General features: G+C 55.5%; 1 long non-coding RNA gene across 5 annotated transcripts; it reads right to left on the bottom strand.

The window, feature by feature from the left end:
• Nucleotides 1–335: 335 nt before the first annotated feature.
• LOC116269983 lies at nucleotides 336–20,914 on the bottom strand. 5 transcript variants are annotated; one of them, XR_004177784.1, is made up of 5 exons: nucleotides 19,154–19,690; nucleotides 18,536–18,633; nucleotides 18,329–18,438; nucleotides 7,273–7,396; nucleotides 342–3,248 (listed from the first exon to the last, which is right to left on the bottom strand). It is a non-coding gene; the product is annotated as an uncharacterized LOC116269983 (long non-coding RNA). The 5 variants fall into 5 exon arrangements; XR_004177783.1 differs by having other exon boundaries at nucleotides 336–7,396; XR_004177782.1 differs by lacking the exons at nucleotides 342–3,248; nucleotides 7,273–7,396 and adding an exon at nucleotides 20,777–20,914 and having other exon boundaries at nucleotides 18,316–18,438; nucleotides 19,154–19,258.
• Nucleotides 20,915–21,218: the final 304 nt, after the last annotated feature.

Below are 21,218 nucleotides of genomic sequence, written 5' to 3'. Positions count from 1 at the left end.
CACATATGCACCATGGAATACTATGCAGCCATAAAGAAGGATGAGTTCATGTCCTTTTGTAGGGACACGAATGAAGCTAGAAACCATCATTCTGAGCAAACTATTGCAAGGACGGAAAACCAAACACCGCATGTTCTCACTCATAGGTGGGAATTGAATAATGAGAACACTTGGACACAGGCAGGGGAACATCACACACAGGGGCCTGTTGTGGGGTCGGGGGACGGGGGAAGGATAGCATTAGGAGATATACCTAATGTAAATGGTGAGTTAATAGGTGCAGCACACCAAAAAGGCACATGTATACATATGTAACAAACCTGCATGTTGTGCACATGTACCCTAGAACTTAAAGTATAATAAAAAATAAATAAAATAAAGACCCTGTTTCCAAATCAGATTGCATTCTGAGGTACCATAGGAGAATCTGGGAGGACACAATGGAGCCTATCACAGAGGGAGAATAAGGGGGGAGAGAGACTAGAGACAGAGGGAAGGGGAGAGGGAAAGGCACATGTGTGAGCGCAAAAGCAGACATAAGCAGAGACTGAAATTAGGCCTCAGAAAGCACTGCGGTCATCACAGCAGTCTGCTGGGAGCTCTGACTTCCTGCCAAAGACAACCTGAGCATTGTCAAGGCGTAAAACAAGCCCTGGGCTCCTATCCGTCTCCAGGCTGGAAGTGGCTGACAGGGCTACGCACCCCCAGAGACAGCCCAGTCCCTACAGCCCATGATATGAATGGCCGGTGAGGTGACGGTGACAGGAGGAGACTCTTCTAGGGGAAGAAGGAGGGGCCAGAGCAAACTGTGGACCAGAGAATTGTGCCCAGAGAGCAGGAGCAGTGGCTCGAGGCTCGTTTCCCACCCAGAGCGGAGGCCCTGGCAGCACAGGGCGTAGGAGGCGGTTCCCCCACGGGAAGAACTTGGTGGCACCACTGTCACGCGACAGGATGAGGGGCTCCTGTCTGCAGAGGTGCTCACTTGCTCGGGGCTGACAGCCCTTCCCTGGACCACCACAGACTCTGATGGGAAGGAGTGGGTGGCCTGAAGTTCTGAAGGACTGTGCATCTCCTAAGAACCTGCGGCTCTGGGTTTCCGTTGTTCCAGGGTCCTGAGCGTGAAGAGTCTAGGTCCTGAGGTCCTACATTTCTAGGACTTGGAGCTGTGCTGGTCAATAGCCAGTACAGCAATGACAGGGGCTGAGCAGAGCCGGGCTGGGGGAGGACACCTTGGGCCCGTGTCCGGCCCTGGCCCCAGAATCACTGGGAATGGGCAGTCCCTGAAACAGCCTCCACCAGCAAAAGTCAGGGCGGTTCCAACACAACCCCTGGGAAATACAGCCAAGGCGGGCAGAACTTCAAATGCTTGGGGGTTATTTTATTTTATTTTACATAAGTGGAGGCAAAAATTGGTTTCTCGTGTGGTCTCAAGCTTTCCAAGTCATAACATCACTCCCAGCTCCTCCTGAAGGGAAGAGGCAGAGGCGGTGGGGACTCCAGCTCCCTCCTCACACAGAGCCCCCTCCGGACAGAGCAGCAGCAGTCTCCCCGCTTGCTCGCCCCTCAGGGAAGAGATGCCCTCTGTGCAAACCCCTCCTGGGCCACTCACTGCCTGTGTTACCTTGGCAGGTTACCCAGCCTCTCCACACCTCTGTCTCCCAGATTGCAAAACGGTCTGGCTTCTGTGCCTAAGCCCATCTAGGGGCCATGAGTCTCACGACAGCCCAGGCAGTCAGGCCTCTCACCTGGGGGGCCCTGTCTTCCTCTTGGTGGGACCTCAGAGGCAGCCTCTCCCTCCCATAGAGCCCAGCCCACTCAAGGCAAGAGACCTGCTGGCCCAGTCTAGGGGGCTGGCATGTACCCTTCGCTGCCTGAGCCTCCTTTCTCAGAGACCTCAGCCATGGTCTCCCTTTCCTCCTCCACCCCTACCAGCCCCACATCACTCGGCCTCCATTCACCCTGAAGAGGAGGCTCCCAGGATGAGCACCCAAATGCTTCTGACTGGTCTCACTGCCCTACTCCCTTCCCTTCCCCTCCATCAGCCCAGACACCAGAGGAGAATTCCCAGACCCCAGCATGAGCACACCCTTGTCCTGCTCAAGTCCTCCATAGCTCCCTTGTACCCCCAGGACAAAGTCACCCAGGGCCCTCTGAGGTCCTGCCCCAGCTCAGCCTTGCAGACTCCTCTCCCTCCACTGCCCTCCCAACACGTCACCAAGTCCCCGAAGGCCCATGCCCTCCTTTCCACCTTCCTTCCTGCCTCAGCCCCAGGCGTCCCTGTGGAGCCTCCTGACCTCCAACCTGCCACCCCCAACCTCCCAGAGCTGCCTGTGTGGCACCTCCTAGGCTTTCTTCCCTCACAGTTTGTGGTTGTTGACAAGCCGTAGCAGTTAGCTCCTGCTGTGTAACAAGTTACACCAGTAATTTGTGGCTGAAATCCACAAGTCTACTTTTGCTCATGAGTCTGCTGGTCAGTCAGTTCTTCTGGCCTCCACTGACCTTGCTAGACCCATCTGTGGGTCAGATGGCATTTGGCCCGGAGCTGGCCTCTGTATTCATTTTTCCATTGTTGCATAAAACCTACCACATATTTAGCCACTTTAAACACCACCGTCAGTCAGCTCACAGGTTCACAGCTCGGAAGCCTGGCCTGGCATGTCTGGGTTCCCTTCTCAGGGTCTCACAAGGCTGAACTGAGGGGCCAGCCAGGCTGAGTCCTCATCTGGCGGCTCTGGGGAAGAATCCACTTCCCAGCTCATCCTTGTTGGCAGAATTCAGTTCCTTGGGGTGACAGGACCCAGGTCCTCATTTCCTCCTTGCCCTCGGCTCCTAGTGGCCTTCCCCAGCCCTGGCTGTGATGGCCCCCTCCATCTTCAAAGCCATCAATGGAGACTTCCTTGGATGAAATTCCTCTCATGCTTTCGATCCCAGGCTGCCTGTCTCTGATGTCTAGACCGGATTGAAAGGGCTCTCCTGAGTAGGTTAGGCCCACCTGAGTCAGTTCCCTGTCAATTAAGGTCACCTGATTGGGACCTTGATGGCATCTGCAAACTCCCTTCACAGCAGCAACTGAGGAGTATTTGAAGGACTAGGGGAAGGCATGTGTCTGCTGGAGGCTTGGAATCGAGGGATTCGTAGATCCTGCCCCACCAACCTTGCTTCATGCTGGCATCAGCTGGCCATTTGCTAGAGCAAGGGAAGAGATGGGCCCCATCTTTCTCCACCTGGCAGATGTCTGATGGCAGAGGCTGTTCCAAGAGAAAAGCAAATTTGCAGCGTCAGGGGACCTGGTCATCCAGCAGAGGGCATGGCCCTGGGAGTCACCTCCCTGGACTGCAGAGCCTACCTGCGTGTGTCCTCCACTCCGGGCCCAGGGGCAGCTAATGAAGGCTCAGGGAGATGGGGTTGGGTGTGTCCTGCCTTCCTGGCAACCTGGTCAGTGGATCCTGTGACCATCCCCAGAACAGTAGTCCCCACCCAGGAGCATGCTGGGGTCACTTGTCCTGCCATCTCCTCTTCCCAGGTGCCCAGCAGAAGAGAGGCAGCCACACACCTGTGTCTGGCCATCAGGATGCAGAAGTGAAGGGCACAGCCCCAAGCCTCCCTCAGTGTTAGCGTGCCAGATGATGGGGACTCGAGGGAGGACAGAGACTAGATAGGGATGGAGATTGGCCTCAGGGGTCTGTGTCGCAAACTGTGGCAGGCTCCCAGAGGACACCTACACCCATGGCTCAGCCCAGCTTGGAATCGGGCGAGGCTGGTCACAGTCTCCCTGGAGATCCAGGAGGCACCATAAGAGAGGGAGGCACTCGGCCCCCAGTGTGCCCTGGGGGTGGGGATGATATTCTTCAGCAGGGAGGGATGCCGAGGCCAACCCTGAGATCATTTCAGGAGAATGGCCACAGAGGAGGCAAGGAAGCAGGGAAGAGGAGAAAGAGGAGGTGCCGCAGAGGATGAAGGGCCAGTGGATTGAAGAGGCAGGGGCTGGATGGGTGTTAACCTGTCAAGCACCCACTGGCCTCAGACACTTCCTGGGCACAATCCTCTGTCCTCCCACTATGGTCCAGAGAAGTAGGACAACCATCTCCACCTGACAGAGGACCCTGAGACGAGAGAGCTCCTGGGCCCAGACCAGGGACGGGCAAGCATTCCTTGCCACCATCATGAGTTGCTCAGGCCTCCCAAGGGTGGTGGCTCATCCCGAGGTGCCTCCCACTGCAGCTTACTTAGTCTCTAGGCTCTTGAGGCTGGGGAGGAGTCTCTCCCCGTTGTGGGCTAAAATTCATCTGCTAAAGGTTGACCCAGGCTCTGTCCCAATCCCCTGCGGAGGACACATCCTCTGGGCTGGATGGACAGACATTCAGGGCACCAGCCAATGACATGCCTCAAATCCCCTCCCAACCAGGACAGCCCTAGCCCACCTTGCCCAGTCCCTCAGCCCCTCAAGGAGCCCCTCGGAGGCCCCACTCTTTCTTGGACAGTTTTGATTCTAACATCTCAGTGCCTGCAGGTCCGTGGGGCTTCTCGTCTCTGTCCCAAGAGGCCCACCGGGTGCTGATGCAGGCAGACCCCAGAGCCCAAGGTGGGAGGGAAGGTGAGTTCTCGAGCTGTTCCTCCTGGTGCCCCTCCATAGAGTCCCTGCATCACCTCCCACGGGGGAACCTCCACCAGCCTCCATTTCACAAGCATCCATGGGCACCTAGTGGCTGGGCTGCCTCAGTTTGCTCATCTGCAAAATGAAGGTAGTGCTGACTGCCTGGGAGACTTCCAGAAGAAATGAGGGGTGGCAGGTTGGTGCAGGCGCGTATACACTACCCCAGGGCTGGGGCCCTGGGTTCAGATCCCCACCCTGCCAGCTTCTCGCTGGGTGACTTTAGCACAGGGAACCGGATGATGGGGGCTGCAGAGCTGCAGGGAAGAGAGCAGTCTGAGAGTGCTCAGGGTCCAGGGGCCATCCCGGGACAGAGCCCAGCAGCTGGGCGGTCCCGCAATGACAGACACCCACCTATCACTGCAGCTCAGAGCCAAGCCCTTCCCACTGGCTCAGGGTAGCAGTAGCCCCAGTGAGGATCCACCCAAGGCTCTGTCAGGCCTGTCATTCAGGCCTAATCCTGGCTCATTGTCCGCCTGCCAGTGGGGTTTTGGCTGCCACCTGCCCCGCACCAGGGTGTTGTCACAGAAGAATGTGGCAGGTGGGGGTAGGCGGGGGCCATCCTGGAGGGGTCTCTCCCCACTCAGGCAGGCAGAGGGCTTTGGGAAGACAATGGGCAGCCGCCTGGGGACTCTCCCTGGGCTGCTGCCATAACCCCATCTTTGGGTGACAGGGGCTCCTGAGGTCAGGGATTTGCAAGTCTCAGACTTCCAGAGCTTCGTTTTAGTGACTTGCGCTGCCTGACTCATGGCAGGGCTGGTTACGCATCAAATGCATGAAACACACAGCAGGGGCATCAATGCCCCCAGTTGGGCTGCAGAACCTGGGTTTCTGGGGAGCAGCCCTGGCTCGTGCAATTCCCAAGTTTCCATGGCAAGATGAGGCCAAGATGGGAGTGTGGAGCCCACAGCAGGAGCTGGGCCCCTCCTCGGGCTGCCATGAGCTTCTCTGAGCCTGTTTCCCCATCTCTGAAGCAACTTTGATCCTCCCCCAATGTCCTTCCAACCTGCCCAGGGACAAGATGCCCCTCACCCTGCAGGAAGTCCCCAGCAGCTTCCTAAATCTCCTCTGACCACTCTTGGTCATTAGAAGTCCTTTAACCTCAAACCTCTCATTTCTGTAGTACCCCACCCACTCTGGCCTGTGCGTAGCAGGAAACGGACAGGACTGGCCTTTGCAGAGGGAAGGACAGAAGCAGTAACCGGCTCCAGGGTGGCTGTGTGCCCTGAGCCTGGTGACATTCGAAGCTGATGCTGTTTCTTGGGACATCTGTGGTTGTCTGGGAATATCTCTCCTTCTGTCCCCTCTCCCTGCAGGCCTCACCTCCAGTGGCTTCCTGGGACACCCTCCCATGTCTGCTGTGTGAAGAGGCCCCAGGGGCACCTTCTCTAGCCTGGCAGCTTCTACTCACCGGGCACACAGAGGTGTCCCTCACCAGCAGAGGGTAAACAAGATATGCTGGCCGCACAGCAGAGACTCCACACACAGCCCCTCTCCTGGAGGCTCCCTGGGGCGTCATGGGTCTTCCTGCAGCGGAGACATCCATGTCCTACACCCTGGTCACTGGCCTCACTTTTACCCACCAATGGCTCTTTCCTTACAAGGTGTTCCGCAGCCCATGGGTCAGAACATTCTCCAGCCAGGAGTGTGCCTGGCAGGTATGAGGCACTCCTCATACCTGGGAGTTACCTCCAACTCATGCCCCGTGGAAGGTGCCGATGGCTCCAGGCTCCCTCATTCTGGCTGGGGTGACTGACGTGGGCTCTCCAGGTCTCCCCAGCCCTGCAGCAGGCCTGAGCCCCAGCAGCCACAGCGGTGACCCCAGTTGCTGTCTCACTTCCCTACTCCCTTCTCTACTCAAGTGCTCATCACTGGGAGGTGAGGGGCCGGTGAAATTGGCCTCACCACCCTCTTTGCAAGTCCTCCATATGGAATGTGGGACAGTTGGCCCCGCTTGTCCTGCCCTTGCCCCTTGAAGTCCCAATAGAAACATGAGCAAAAAGACCCTTTTGATGCACCACGGCCCATGTACCGAGCTAAGCCCAGGACCGTGCACAGTACAACTGCTGGGTGGCAGCGATGCATGGGGACAACAGGGTTCTGACAACCCCCTGGGGTTGCTTGAGGTGAGGGTCCACCCAGTCCTGCTTGGCTCACAGCCCTGGGTCCTGGAGCCTACCCCACAGAGGACTCTGAGCCCCCACCTGCTGGGAGGATGGGAGGAGAGACAGGTTGGTGTTTCTCCCGATGCCCGCCTGGCTTTGGGGGGATGAGGCAGTGGCTCCCTGCTCAAGGCTACAGCATCACTGGCTTCTCTCTCTGTCCTTTAGGCTGGGGCTTGGCCCACAACCCATGCTACCTCCTTGTTGGCTCCTAACCTGCCACACATCCTAGGAGGCCCTTTATGAAAAAGAAGACCCCAGCAGATATGTAGCCTTTGCCCTCGGGACCTGGTGGACAGAGGCCCATCTCTGGATATGTCCCAGCCCTGCCCCAACTCACTCTGAGCCCATTGACAAGTCACTCTGCCTCCCTGCCTTCTTCGGGCCTCAGTTTCCCCATCTATGAATGTCAAAACATCTACGGAAAGGGCTTGGAAAGCGGGAGTTCCCAGAACATACCTGAGGTCCTGAGGTCAGAGGGGTTTGTCGCTAGCACTGGGAAGGGCCCTCCTTTCCTGTAACGCCTTCTTCTGCACCCAGCCCAGCACCTCTGGCCACAAGCTGGGGTCTTTCCTCTGTGAGACTGAGAGGGAAACAGAGTCACTGGCATTGCCCAGGGAGTCACCCCAAAGACCCGACTTCCTGATATGGGCCTGGTCAGGCAACCAGTAGCACCTGCTCGTGCACTGAATAGGAGCCCAGCCTGGGTCTGGGGAAAGAAAATGACATTTCTTGGGCACCTTCTATGTGCCTGAATGTGCTGGAGTAACGTGTGTGCACTGCTGTGTTGACAGCAAGCCCGGGAAGAGCATGTTGTCCCTGTGGCCATTTCACAGATCGGGATGCTGAGGCTGGAGAGGTCAAGGGCAGAGTGAGAGGCAAGGCCTGGACAAGAACCCATGCCTGTCAGTTTTGCTCTCCCTGGCACTCCAGCCCTAATGAAGGCAACCCGTACCCCACTTCCCAGACCCCACTCCTCTGACTGTCCCCAGACTCAGCTCTCACTGCTAGAGTCCCATGGGTCCTTCTCTTGGGCAGTGTGGTGGGCAGATCCTGAGGTGGCCCCAGGATGCTCCTCCCCAACGCCAGTGTCCCCTCTGTGGAGTCTGAGGACCAGTGAGCACAGTGGGAAGCCTCCCACAGCGAAACACCTTTGCCGCCCTCTGCTCAGAACAACGTGGCCTCAGGGCATATGATGGAGTCTTCCTCTTAGAATATCAGATACTGTTAGAATCTCAGCCTTCTACACCTCTCCAAGGGGGAAGCCACAGCTCAGAGAGGGGAAGTGGTGCCTAACAGCAAGCCATTGTCCCTAGAAAAACACCCAGGAGGCTCAGAAAGAATGAAGAATGTTAATTGCAGCCTTGTTTTTGTAGCAAAACCCTGGACCCACCTAAGTGTGTCTCCATCAATAGAGGTGTGACTGAGTGAAGGAGGAAGCTGCAGGGCTGTGAGGAGGTGGGAGGCCCTCTGCGTGTTTGGGCAGGATGGGCCTCGAGATGCCGGCACGGCGGGGCCCAGAGCAGGGTCCCACGAAGGCCTTTGACAGCCCAGCAAATCCTGAGGCAAACAAACCAAGCCTGAGAAGACATTTTTGAGACAACTAGGAAAATGTGGAGGCTGAATGGGCATTAGATGATCTGAAGGAACACTGCTGATGTTGGTGACAGTGCTGACGGAATGGTGTTAGTTAAGAAAAGAGGAGCCCTGCCCGTGGAGGCAGACACACCCTGAGACACTTGCCAGGGAGTTGGGGATGCCTGCGATTGGGGGAGGGGCTCAGAGGAGCCAAGATTGGCCGTGAGCTGGTGACAGGTGGGGCTGGGCTGTGAGGACGTGGGGTTGTTTGACTATTTCGTCTATGGAAAATTTTGACAAAATAAGTTAAGCACCATAATGCAATAGCACGTATTTTCTACACACACACACACACACACACACACACACACATGCATGTAAATAAAGGCATTTCTTTAAATGTCTGAAGGGATATGTTCCAAACAGGTAAAGGTGTTCACTTCTGGAGGTAAGGCAGGGATTTGGGAGGGAGTGACGTCCACAGGGACATTAATCTTAACTTGTAAGATTTTAATATTTTCAAGAGCTATTGCCTGCAGGTTTTACTTACACACTTGAAGGCTGCCCCCTGCCCTGCTGTGGTGTGAATGTATGCCACAAAATTCACATGCTGAAACTTAATGACCAATGTGACAGTGTAAAGAGGTGGGGACTTTAAGAGTGACTAAATCACAAGGGCAGACCCCTCATGGATGGGACCAGGGCTCTTCTAAAAAGACTGGGGTTTTAGAAGTGGGTTTGCTCCCTTTGACTCTTCCACCATGTGAGGACAGAAGCAAGAAGGCCCTTACAAGACACCAATGCTGGCACCTTGATTTTGGACTTTCCACCCTCCAGAACTATAAGAAATAAATTTCTCTTGTGTATAAACTACCCAATCTCAGGTATATTGCTACAGCAGCACCAATGGACTGAGATATGCCCCAACCAAAAAACGTAAGAGAAAGGAAAAGGCTGACACCATGGGCTTCGATGCTGGCTTGAGAGCCAGGTATCTCAACAGCCATGTCTGCACTGCCTTGGGGTGGGGGGCTTAAGGGAGATGGGTGACCCCAGGCCTCTGCCCCTTCTGTACCTGCACATCCCATTGTGTCACCTCCAACTCAGTCAGGAGATAGACAATCACAGATGAGGGAAGTAGGAGCAGGGTGACCCCTGCACTCCTGGCCACCCCTCTGATACTGTCCCCAGGGTGGGAGCTCTAGCTCTGCTGCCTTGACTGTGGGACTAGAGAAAGAGATTTCCATGTCCCCCAAAAGTCCTGTCTGACCAGAACCCAAGAATGTAATCCTATTCGGAAATAGGGTCTTTGCAGATGTAATTGGTTAAGACAAGGTCATACTGGATTGATTGGGTGGTTCCTAAATCCAATGACCAGCACGTTTATCAGAAGAGAAGACACACAGAGATCCACAGGAAGGATGAGGCCATGGGACAGTGGAAGCAGAGATGGGAGTGATGTAGCCACAAGCCAAGGACTCTTGGGGCCACCAGAAATGGGAAGGGACAAGGAAGGAGCCTCCCTTAGAGCCTTTTGATCTTGGACTTCTGGCTTCCAGAACCGTGACAGAATAAATTTATATTGTTTAAGCCACTGAATTTGTGGTCATTTGTTATGGCAGGAACTAGGCCAGTGTCCATGTGTAACATGGGGAAAATAGCAGTATCTATCTTGAGATCACATTGGGCTCCAACATATGGGTTGGAGAGATACAATTCAGTCCATAACAGTCTCTCTACTCCTGTTCACTTCAGCCCACCCTCACACTCACCCCAAGACCCCATCTTACACCCAGATCTCACCTGTCTTCACTCTCCTTTACCCATCTCTCTCACCAACAGGCCCAAGTCTCTGAAGCAGCCTGGGCCTGGAAAAGATGGGACTTAATTCCTCCCTTGTTCCCACAACCCATCTCCATCCCCTCCTCCCTTATGGAGTCTACAGCACCCACATCCACTTCCTATGTTCCCTCTCAGAGAGCTCTGGCCTCCTGGGCCTCTAGGACAGGAAGTCACATGGCGAGTGAGGCCCTGGGATGAGAAAGGGGTGGGGAGTGAGAGGTGCCCATTTCCAGCCCCAGCAGAGGTGCTGGGAGTACAAGTGGGATGGTCCTGAAGCCTGCAGCCTCGACTGAGTTGGCCCAACTGGCCCCACAAATGCCATGGGAGCACACAACAGCAGCTCCTGCCCAGCTCTGCATGAATTGCAGAGTTTCAAGCAATTAAATTGTTGTTGTTGTTGTTGTTTCAACCACTAAGTCTTAAGGTGGGTTGTTTCACGGCAACAGCTGATGGACACAGGCCTCCATTCATCTTTGGGGTTTTGACCAGAGAAATGGGGGTAGTGGGGTGCAAACTAAGAAACTACTGCTGTTGCTGGCACCTGGAAGAGAAGCTTTGGGATGGGGCAGGAGCATCTGGAAGTTTGGTATAGCTTCTGTCCCTGCTCTAGGCCTCAGCTTCCCTCCTGTAGTATCAGAGTTAGAAATGTATTGCTGACTTAGGACATTTTCAGTCCTTGTAGTGAACAAGAGGAATCTTGGGCTGGCCAGAATCCATAACACCTTGTTCTAGAAACAGCACCCAGCTTTATTTCTTTGAAAAAAAGAAAAAAAAAAATAGAGACAGGGTATTGCGATGTTGCCCAGGCTGGTCTCAAACTCCTGGGCTCAAGTAATCTTCCCACCTCGACCTCCCAATGTGTCCAGCTTTCTTTCCAAGGTTCCCTGTTCCCTTGGAGACAATCAGCTGGGACTGCTGCTCCAAGGCCTGCCCGCCCCTTGTCAAGAGGTGGGCATGCAGCCAAAGGCTCCACCCTCTCCTGAAATCCCTCCACAGTGCAAAGGTGTGAGGACTGGTCCCAGCAGCAGCTGGCTCCTTCCTAAAAGGTCCCCAGCTGGGGGTTCTGTGCAGCGTACAGAAACAAACCCAGCATCATGACTGGGGTCCAAGATCAAGGGCCCAAATCCCCACTCTACCACTCACCAGCTGTGCAACCTCCAGCCAGCTGTTCACCCTCTTTGTGCCTCAGTTTTCATATCTGTACAATGGGCTATGGTACCCGCTGGCAGGGCTACAGAGAGGATTCAATGAGACTGTATGTGCACATGCTTAGCATGGTGTCCAGCACACAGTGAGCGCTCAGTGAACCTTAGCTGATGTCGTTGCAGTTACTAACATTATTACCATCATCTCTGCCTTCAAGGTCTTATGAGGCTGACCCTACTGTCTCTCAAAATCCAAAACTCTAGCCTCCCCTCAACTCTTGAGCTCTCCCATGGCTTCATAACCTTCCCGTTCATCCCCTTCTTGCTGTTGCTGTCGACCAGGCTGCCCCGGCTGTCTCAGCTCATGGCACTGCACAGAGGAGCCCAACAGGAAACTGACAGGAGCAGCAGAGGTGTGTGGCTAGAGCAAGGCGGGCGGCGTGGCCCAGGGTGTTCTCTCGGTGGCCCTCTCACCCTTTAGGAATCCAGAGGGCCCTGAAGTGGGGGGCGGGGTCAGCCCCCAGAAGAGGGTAGTGGGTCTCCCAAGTTGTATGCACCGCCCCACCTATGCAGAGGCCAAGGACGACGCTAGAGTATATTATGCTGTGGGAAAGCCTTTTTTTGAAATAGAGAAATAGAGACAGGATCTCGCTACGTTGCCCAGACTGGTCTTGAACTCTTGCCTCAAGCAATCCTCCCACTCAGCCTCCCAAAGCGCCGGGATGCCTGGTCATCTTGCTAAGGGAATGAGGCTGTGCACAAGACAGGAAGGAACCCCATGGAGTACATGCTGTGGGCTAGCCCTGGGCTGGGTGCTCTCCCTGCCAATGGCACCAAATATCAATGACAGCCTCTAAAGTGGCAGCTGGTGCTCTCTGTGCACCTGCCTCAGTGCATCAGGTGCAGCAGGGACACATAGTGTCCCCATGTCATGGATGAGCAAAGTGAGGCACAGTGAGTGCCCATGGTGGGGCCAGCACTGGATTCAGACAGCAGCTGGGGTACAGCCCCTGATGGGCAACCTGAGCAAAGAAACTGGCAGAGGTCATCTGGCTCTAGTGGACTGAGCCAGCGTGGGAGCCGGGAACTGCTGAGCTGGTCCTGCCTCCTGTCCCTTCCAGCCACACTCCACCTCTGGTCACTCTTGGGGGACAGTGTCCCATTCCCCCAGCTTTAATTGAAAGAGTCAGGGGAAGCCGCAGTGAAGCCCGGCGCCATGGCTGCCGCCTGTCGGAGGCCCTCGGCGGCCGCAGAACCTGCAGTCATGCAAATGATTAATGTCAGCTCCGTGGAGGGCTGGGGCCACAGGAAATTGGAGTCGATGAATTTAAGAGAGAAACTCTTTGTTTAAACAGAACTACTTTAGAAAATAAATACTGCCGAGCTTGATGGTAAATACAGATATTTGTGCGGGATGGAGCTGGAAATATGAATTTAATAAAGCTGGCGGCACGTGGCCCTGCTCCGTGGGCCTCCGAATGTGTCCCAGTAGCTGGGAATGCAAAGCTGGGCAGCCTGGTGGCCGGTGCAGGCTCCACACTTACTTGCTCTGTGACCTTGGCAGCTCTTGTTCCTTCCTGAGCCTCAGAAGGATCCACACAGTCTCCAGCTGGGAGTGTGGAGATAGCGCCACCCCTGCCCCCATAGGTTCTCAGCCACCCTGTAGCTCCCAAGCCGCCACCACGGCACGGTCATTCTGGGGTCTGAGGCTCTGCTTGTGCTGCAGTTTCCCCTCTAGCCATATCCTATGATCTTCTATGACCAACAGGCCACCTTCTCCAGGAAGGCCTCCCTGGCTGTGTGGCCTGAGTGGCCATGGCCACACCCACCAGTTGCCCTTTGCTGTGGTCCGCAGCCTCCCAAGACTGTTTTGGGTACAGCAGCCTCCGGTGGGTTTCATCACCGCTGCTGGTAGAGAATGAGACTGGAACTCCAGGAGTGGGAACAGTCACCCAGGTTCAGGCAAGAACCAACAGGAACAGGGCCTGGTGGCTGCAGTGGTCTTGGGAAGAGCAGGGCCCAGGGATGACAACTGCCCAGCTTCTCAAGGTCCCTGAGGGCCCAGCACTGGCTGGATGGAGGTCTCTGCACCTCCTGCTTCCTACCCTTCCTGTGACACTTAGGAGCACCTTCTGTATACTGAGACCCAGTGACACAGACAAAAGGGAACCAGTCCCTGCCCCGGTGGGGGCTCAGATGTGGGCGTGGTAACCTGCAGGGAGAGATGGGTGCCCAGTCTGCGACCAGGCCAGGAGGAGTGGGGCGGCTGGTTTGCTTGGGGTAGCCAGGAAGTTCCAGGGCAGAGGCCATGGAGAATGGCCGGTGATGAGAGAGAGGCCACTCCTTACAGCCCTGGCTCCCTGTATGTGGCTATCACTTGCCACATGTGGGTGCTTCCAGCGCTGCAGGTGGGGAGCTGACTGTAGCGTGACCACATGAGCAGTGTCAGCATTTTATACCCCAACCCAAGAGGCAGAGGGTAGGCTGGGCAGGCATCTGGATCTCCTCATCTTCGAAGTGGGCACCTACTCAGGATGCTCAGAACAGAACGGCTGACGCTGCTCATAAAGACAGAGTCCCTGGGCCGTCCCCTGCGACATGCTTCAGCAGCCATCGGGAGGCCCCATAGACACAGGTCACACTGCAGGCATGTCTCCCTCCCGACAGAGCCCCCGCACCACAGAAAGCCTCTGGCCGATATCACAGTGAGTCTGGGTCTGACTGGGCCAGTGGAGACCCCAGAGGCGGGGTTGCTGGGGAGGGGCAGGGGCATCGGGCCCCACAAAGGCCAACTCCAGGCTTTGGGCAAGCCCCTTTCCTCCCTGCACACAGGGTATTGTGGGGGTGAAATGCAACACTGCACAGGCTGGCCACAGGGTGGCAGGGGCTCACTGCCCCCAGCACACACTGTGCCCTTGACTCTCCTCAGTGCAGCCCTGAGAGGCAGGGGTTAGTGCTACGTCCACTTTTCGGGAGGGGGAAACCAAGGCACAGAGAGGGATAGAAATGACTTGAGGCCTCATACAGCATGTGCTAACGCTGGGCTGTGGCCTGAAGTGGCCGGCTAGGGCCTGCAGAGAGGGGCCGCCTGGAGGCCAGCCCCCATGCACCTCAGCCCCACCTGGCTCCACAGGGCTGGACAGACAGAGGGCTCCACCATCGTAGCCTGGCCAGGGTGAGGGGGTCCACTGCACCCTCTCTCAGATGAAAAGACTAAGTCCTCAAGGAGTGTCTGGCCAGGGGACCCCCCTCCCCGGAGTGTCTCAAGGCCTCCTGAGGGCTGACAAGACAGATGCCTGGAGGTGCCTGCCCAGGCCTCGGGGCATACCCTCCCCTCCAAGACGCAGAAGTCCCACTGAGAGCAGTGCACCCCAACATGGTCACAGGGGACAGGCTGCCAGTATCGCCAGCAGCACCTGGCCCTGGTCAGACCCCGTGATGGGGAACAAGTCTCAGAAGCTGGGAGCCTGATGTGTCCCACACGTGCCGGATGACAGTGATTTACACGGACCTCCTAATCCCCCGCCGGGCACCCTGACTCACACGGCCTGGCACCCCTGCCCGCGCCCGCAGGTGGACGGGCACTTACCGAGACGGCTGCACCACTGTTATTTTTTCATAAGCCTGCCTTGAAATTTGTCAAACCACATATTGTTCAAGCATACGCCCGTCAGAAGAGCCTGCCGCCAGATGGGCTGGCTCCCCCCGACACTTGCTCCAGGCAGCCTGGTTATACATAGACCTCGGCTTTATGTCAAGCCTTTAAAAGAGGGAAATAAAAAAAGAAGAAGGAGGAGAAATTTTTTAGAAAGAAAAAAGAAATGAGTTGGATTCTGAATAGGCAAGACTATGACGGTGCACAAATCCTGGCTTGCCGGTGCCCTGGTTTTATAGGAAAACTCCGGCCAGCGGTAAATAAAACTTCCCGCCTGTCAAAGCATTCATTAGCGAGGTGCCCATAATTTATGTACTTCAGAGCTGCCTTCAGCCAAGCTATCACACGGCCAGCATGCTTCATAGGTGTTAGTGTTTATACGGACAGTAAATAAATGTCAAACACACACAAAATCCACTCTGAGGCGGGCGCTGACGTGGCCCCATCCATCATCCGCCCAGCTGGAGGCTCCAACCAGGTTGCCAGGGCCCACGGGCCGCCTGGCCTGGCAGCAGGGCTGGCGGGGGCGGAAAAGGCTTCGTGCAAGAAGGGAGAGGCTGTGGGGCTTTTCCCACCTGTTTGAAGGCAGCCAGGAGGCCCAGGCCAGGATGGGGCTGGGACTGCTGCATTGAGATGGCCTGACCGCCTCCTGGCCCCGGTTCTAGCTTGTCCCCTGAGCTGACTCTCAAGAAGCCAGGCCCAGGGCAGGCTCCCAGGGCTCCTCGGGGTGTAGGGGTTAAAAGGACCTGGTGTGTCCCAGCACTGCCAAGCCCGCCAAGCCTGGAGCCACCTCAGAGGCCAGCACGGTCCGAGAGCTAATAATAGCAGCACCGTTTGCTGGGGCCAGGCCGGGGCGGGCGTTTCCATCCATCAGCTCACTGGCTCCTCATCCTGCCTACCAGGTAGGTCCTGTTTTTCAGAGTTTAGAGCTATTTTTAATACGAACTTTCAAAAACTGTTTTTGCAATTCTTTTACATGGTTCACAATTCAAAATGTACAAGTGGCAAGCATTCAGGGATGGGTCTCCTCCTCGCTCAGCCCCCACCACGGTCCTGTCCCAGAGGCAGGCTTTTCTGCAGTTTGGGGTGGGGTCACTGTGGGAGAGCATTTGCATAACAGCGTCCTGCCACTGTGCTGGCAAAGCTGTGACTTACCCACACAGCCCTGCCCCTGCCTTTCTCCCTAAGGGCCACAACTCGGCTCAGGCCTCCACAGACACAGAGGTTGCCCCAGCTTCCTCGAGGAGGGGGCACACCCTCCCAAGTCAGTGCCCCTACACCCCAACAACCAACAACAAACCAGGGCTCTGATAACCACGCTGGGGGGCTAATGTGGGTTGAATTACGTTCCCCTAAATGTACATGTTGAAGCCCTAACTCAAATACCTCTCCGTGTGACTTTATTTGGAAACAGGTTGTTACAGAGGTAATTAGTTAAGATGAGGTCATAATGGAGTAGAGGGGCCCTAATCCAGCATGACTGTGTCCTTATAAAAAAGGGGGAAATTGGCCGGGCGCGGTGGCTCACGCCTGTAATCCCAGCACTTTGGGAGGCCAAGGTGGGCAGATCACGAGGACAGGAGATCAAGACCATCGTGGCTAACATGGTGAAATCCCCTCTCTACTAAAAATACAAAAAAAAAAATTGCCCGGTGTGGTGGCGGGCGCCTGTAGTCCCAGCTACTTGGGAGGCTGAGGCAGGAGAATGGCGTGAACCTGGGAGGTGGAGCTTGCAGTGAGCCAAGATTGTGCCACTGCACTCCAGCCTGGGCGACAGAGCGAGACTCCATCTCAAAAAAAAAAAAAGGGTGAGGGGGTGGAAATTTGGAGACACACACAGGGACTGCACCGTGTGAAGATGGAGGCAGACATTGGGTGATTCCTCTGCAAGCTGCAGAATGCTAAAGACTGCTGCCAAACACCAGAGTTAGAACAGCCTGGCAGATTCTCCTTCACAGCCTCAGAAGAAACCAACCCTGCTGCTCTGTTGATCTTGGACTTCCGGCCTCCAGAACTGTGGGACAGTAAACTGCAGTTTGAGCCACCACGGGTCTAGTGCTTGGTTATGCAGCCCTAGGAAGCTGATATGGGCCACTGAGGGTCTGCAGCACCTGGATCTTCACCACCAGAAACTCCCCAGTGAGGGATTGGGTGGGTCTGGGATTGAATATAGGCCCCATTTCCCTGGTGCTCAGCAGTCACCTCACCTCTCTGGGCTCAGTCTGTTCACTACACAACGGGACGAGTAACAGACCTGCCTTGGCTGCTTCAGCTGTGGATTGATAGAATCGCCCTAAAGGGCTGTAGCGCTGTGCGTGGCACACAGGAACCCTCAATGGAAGTCAATAGATGCTACTATTCAGGGACAGCTCAAGCATGGGCATGAACCCTCAACTGAACCCATCGCCAGGAGCAACTTGCTGCTGTGTGGTCTTGCAGGGGCACCACAGTGAACCCCACCTCGGGGTGGTTCATCCCACACAGTCCAGTGAACCGGAAGTTGCTGGGATGAAGCAAGAGCAGATCAGAGTGACCCAGACATCACAGCCTGAGTCCAGCCTCCTTGTTCTACAGGTGAGAAGGTCGCTCCAGAGAGGGAGAGGCTCAAGGCCTCCAGCGAGTCTATGTCCCGGGGGGCTGGAGCCCCAGGCTTCCTCATTTAGCATCAGTAGCCACAGCCCGTGCTACCATTCCCTACCCATCTTCCCACAGAAAGAGAGGCAATGCTGGGTCTTCCCACTGCAGGACTCCTGTGGCCAGATGAGCCCCTTAGGAAGCCTGGCACTCATCCTGCCAGGCCATTGCATGGGTTAGCCGTGGCTGCAAAGATGCTATATAGCAAACAACTCCAACAGCTCACATTTAGCGCACCAAGCACACATTTAGCAATACGACAGAAGCATGGATTTGTCTCCACGCCTGTGGCTCAGTTGAGGTTTGACTGAGGATGGGTTGATGGAGACTGAACTCAATGGAGCAACCTGACTGCCTCAGGTCCCGGACCAACAGCCATGTGAGTGCCCCAAGAAGGCACATTCGTCCTGGGGCAATGTCAGATGTACAAGAGGGAAGCAGTAGCACAAACACACACTCTGAGCATCAAGGTCCTAGACCACAGCTGCCTCCCACTTGTCTAAGCAGTCAAGGGTAGGGAATCAAGCCTCCTTCCAGGAGCAATTGCAAAGGACACAGATACCAGGGAATGAGGAGTTGAGGCCATGAAAGGAGTCGGCTTCAGCCCTCCTTCCATGAACCCATGCAGAGCACCCTGAGCCAGAGGAGGGAGGTGGCACACCGATTGTAATAGTCACCAGGGCACACTTTAGGAAAGTGTAACTTGTCCATCATTTTGTAGCTATGGCTTCTTGGAGCACCGCAAAGCACAATTGGTCAGGACGAGGCCCTCTGCAAGAATAATGTTAAATACATAAGATCCCGAGGCCCACAGCTCTGGCCAAGCCTGAAGGTGGTGCCCACAGGGCTGGAATTTGGAAAAACTTACCTAATCCAGTCCATCTCCTGCCCAGAGAACATTTGTATTTTTAATAGGGACCTCCAAGGAAGAAACCAAAGGCATGACAGATGGTGACATTTCAGGCCCTACATGAAATGAGGTGAGGTGGGAGAGGCACGTTAAACCACTAGAGACAAAAGTAGCTTTGGAACACACAGATAAGGACAAGCCTTGGCTAGTGTCAAGATTCAAGAAAAAACTGCCCCAGAGCCCCAGCTCCCAGCATAATGAGGTTCACATCCATGGCATGGCAAGAGCTCCTGTGAAATCAGCTAAGAGTCTTAGTTGACCGCAAGCTGAAATGAGGACTTCACAGCTAAACAGAGATACAGTCTCAGGCTGCATAAAGAAAACTAGGTGTTCTCAGAAGCTGAGAGGGGTGGCACTTACACTGTAGCTGGAGAGAACTGCTATCCTCCTCCATCTCAAGAAATGTCCTGTTTCTTGCTCTACATTTTGTAAAGGACATTAACAAACCATCACTGGGCATTGGCAGTATTCAGTAAACAGCTCTTATGCCAGGGAGGGAGGGAGGTGGTTCAGAGATGGGACCAGAACCAGCAGGAAACAGAGTCATCTCAAGAGGTCAGAGCCGGGGTCACCCACCTGCGGACGAGCTGCTACAGGGCCCCTCTGGTCTGTAGTCCAGATCTGTGCTCCTTCAGCCTGGAGACTCCAAGGATGGGCCAAGGTCCACAGCGTCGTCGAGCTCTACTTTAAGGTATCAGGAGCCCAGGTTACAGAGAGGATACTGAGGCCAAGAGGATGTGGGAGCCATAGAATTGGGTGCACAGTGATGGTATCTTAGTGACAAGTGACAGAAACCAAATGCAAACCAAAAATAAAGAGAAGCGCATTCGCTCAATTAAGTGGCGAGGCAGCAAGGGACGTGGCAGCAGAAAGCCCTGCCCACAGCTCGCAGCGTGAGAGGTGCAGCCAGGGCACAGGCTGCCGGCTCCAGGCCGGAGGGTCCACCAGCAGGCGGCTCTCATTCCAGGAAGAGACTGGCAAGAAGGAGGCGCCAGAGCTCCTGGGGAAGCTGCAGCTGGGTCTCCCTCTCCTGGGCCAGTTCTGCCTCTGGTCCTGGCCCATGGAGGATGTTTGCATGAAAGAAGGCAGGCGAAAAGGGAGGAAGGGAGGAAGGGAGGAGGGAAGGGAGGGAGGGAGGGAGGGGAGAGGGAAGGGAGGAGGAGGGAAGGAAGCTGGGAAGGAAGGAGGGAGGAAGAAGGAAGGAAGAAGGAAGGAAGGAAGGAAGGAAGGAAGGAAGGAAGGAAGGAAGGAAGGAACCCACCCCCTGCACCCAGGCCCGGATCCGATCCCCCACAACAAGATCTCCCCAACCCCACCGTGCCTCACCACAGGCCCTACCACGCTACAAGATGCCCTCCCACACCCTACCCCAGCCCTGCCATAGGCCCCACCTCATTCCAGGCCCCTCCAGGGCCCCACCCCATCAGAAGCCCCACCCCAGGCTGTCCTGCCTCACTCAGCACTCAACACTCAGCTTTGTATCTCCTGCTGTGACCTCCTCCATCCCCAACAGGGCCCTTGGCATTCCTGTGCCCTAGGTCCCACCATGACCCCCACCACTCTCACTTCCCAGCTGAGTGAACTTGGACGAGGCCTCAGTTTCCTCCTCTGCAGGATGCGGTGCCTGCCTGCACTTGGAGATCAGCCTTCCCAGCTGCTTTGTGGAGTGCCTGCCACGCGGGGTGGGACCACAGACCAGAGACACAGGGGTGCACCCAGGGGACTATTCCTGGCCACCACCCTACAACACAACCCCAGAGACCAGCACTTCGCATTTTGTAGGGGATTTTCCTACTGACTCCCCACTGGGTGTCCCCATGGCATGGCTTTTGGTGTTTTTCCTCCTGTTCCAGGACTAGCCCCCTAATTTCACACAGGCACCTGCCCACCTTCTGCGTCTGTATGGTTCCGATGGATCAGACCCCATCCTAGCGCAGCGGTCCTGATGCATTGGTCTGCCTAGCACCACAATAGGCCACGAATGCACAAGACCAAGTTCACCCAGTCAGAGTTCACTCAGAGCCTTAGCTGGGGTCAGTGGGGAAGAGGTCACGTCCCTAACCACTGAAAGGACACAGGCTTCCCTGGGTGCCCATGCCAGCTCTGACTTTGCAAGGGGAGAGACCATCTGAGAATGAAGCTGGCAGAGAGGCGCACACTGGAGCCACTGGATCCAGCTGTGCCTGAAGGCAGACCTACCCTGGACTTGTCAGCTACATACTTCATCCTTGGACTTGGATTTCTGATGCCTGCAGTGAGATGAGAAAATCGAGTCTCAAAGGGCTTGGGATCTATACTGGGACAAAGGTGAGCAGACATTGGCCTCAGGTCACATGACACCAATGTCAGGTCCAATCATTACATGACGGTGGCCCACACCCAAAGGTGCTGCAGGATGTGTATTTGTGTGTGCAGGTGTGTGAGTGCTTGCGCATGTGCATGTGAGAACATATGTGTGTGGACTAGTGTGTGTGCGTGTGTGTGCATGTGAGTGTGGCACACGCGGATGGGATGTAGTGTGGGTGTGTGCATGTGTGTGTGAGTGTGTGAGCAAGTGTGGGCATGTGAGTGTGTATACATGTGATGATGTAGTGTGGGTGTGTGCATGTGTGTGTGAGTGTGTGAGCAAGTGTGGGCATGT

Source organism: Papio anubis, chromosome 13 (assembly GCF_008728515.1).
Source record: "Papio anubis isolate 15944 chromosome 13, Panubis1.0, whole genome shotgun sequence".
Lineage (NCBI taxonomy): Eukaryota > Metazoa > Chordata > Mammalia > Primates > Cercopithecidae > Papio > Papio anubis.
Note: the sequence above shows the minus strand (reverse complement) of the source record. Positions and strands in the feature narration are given on the sequence as shown.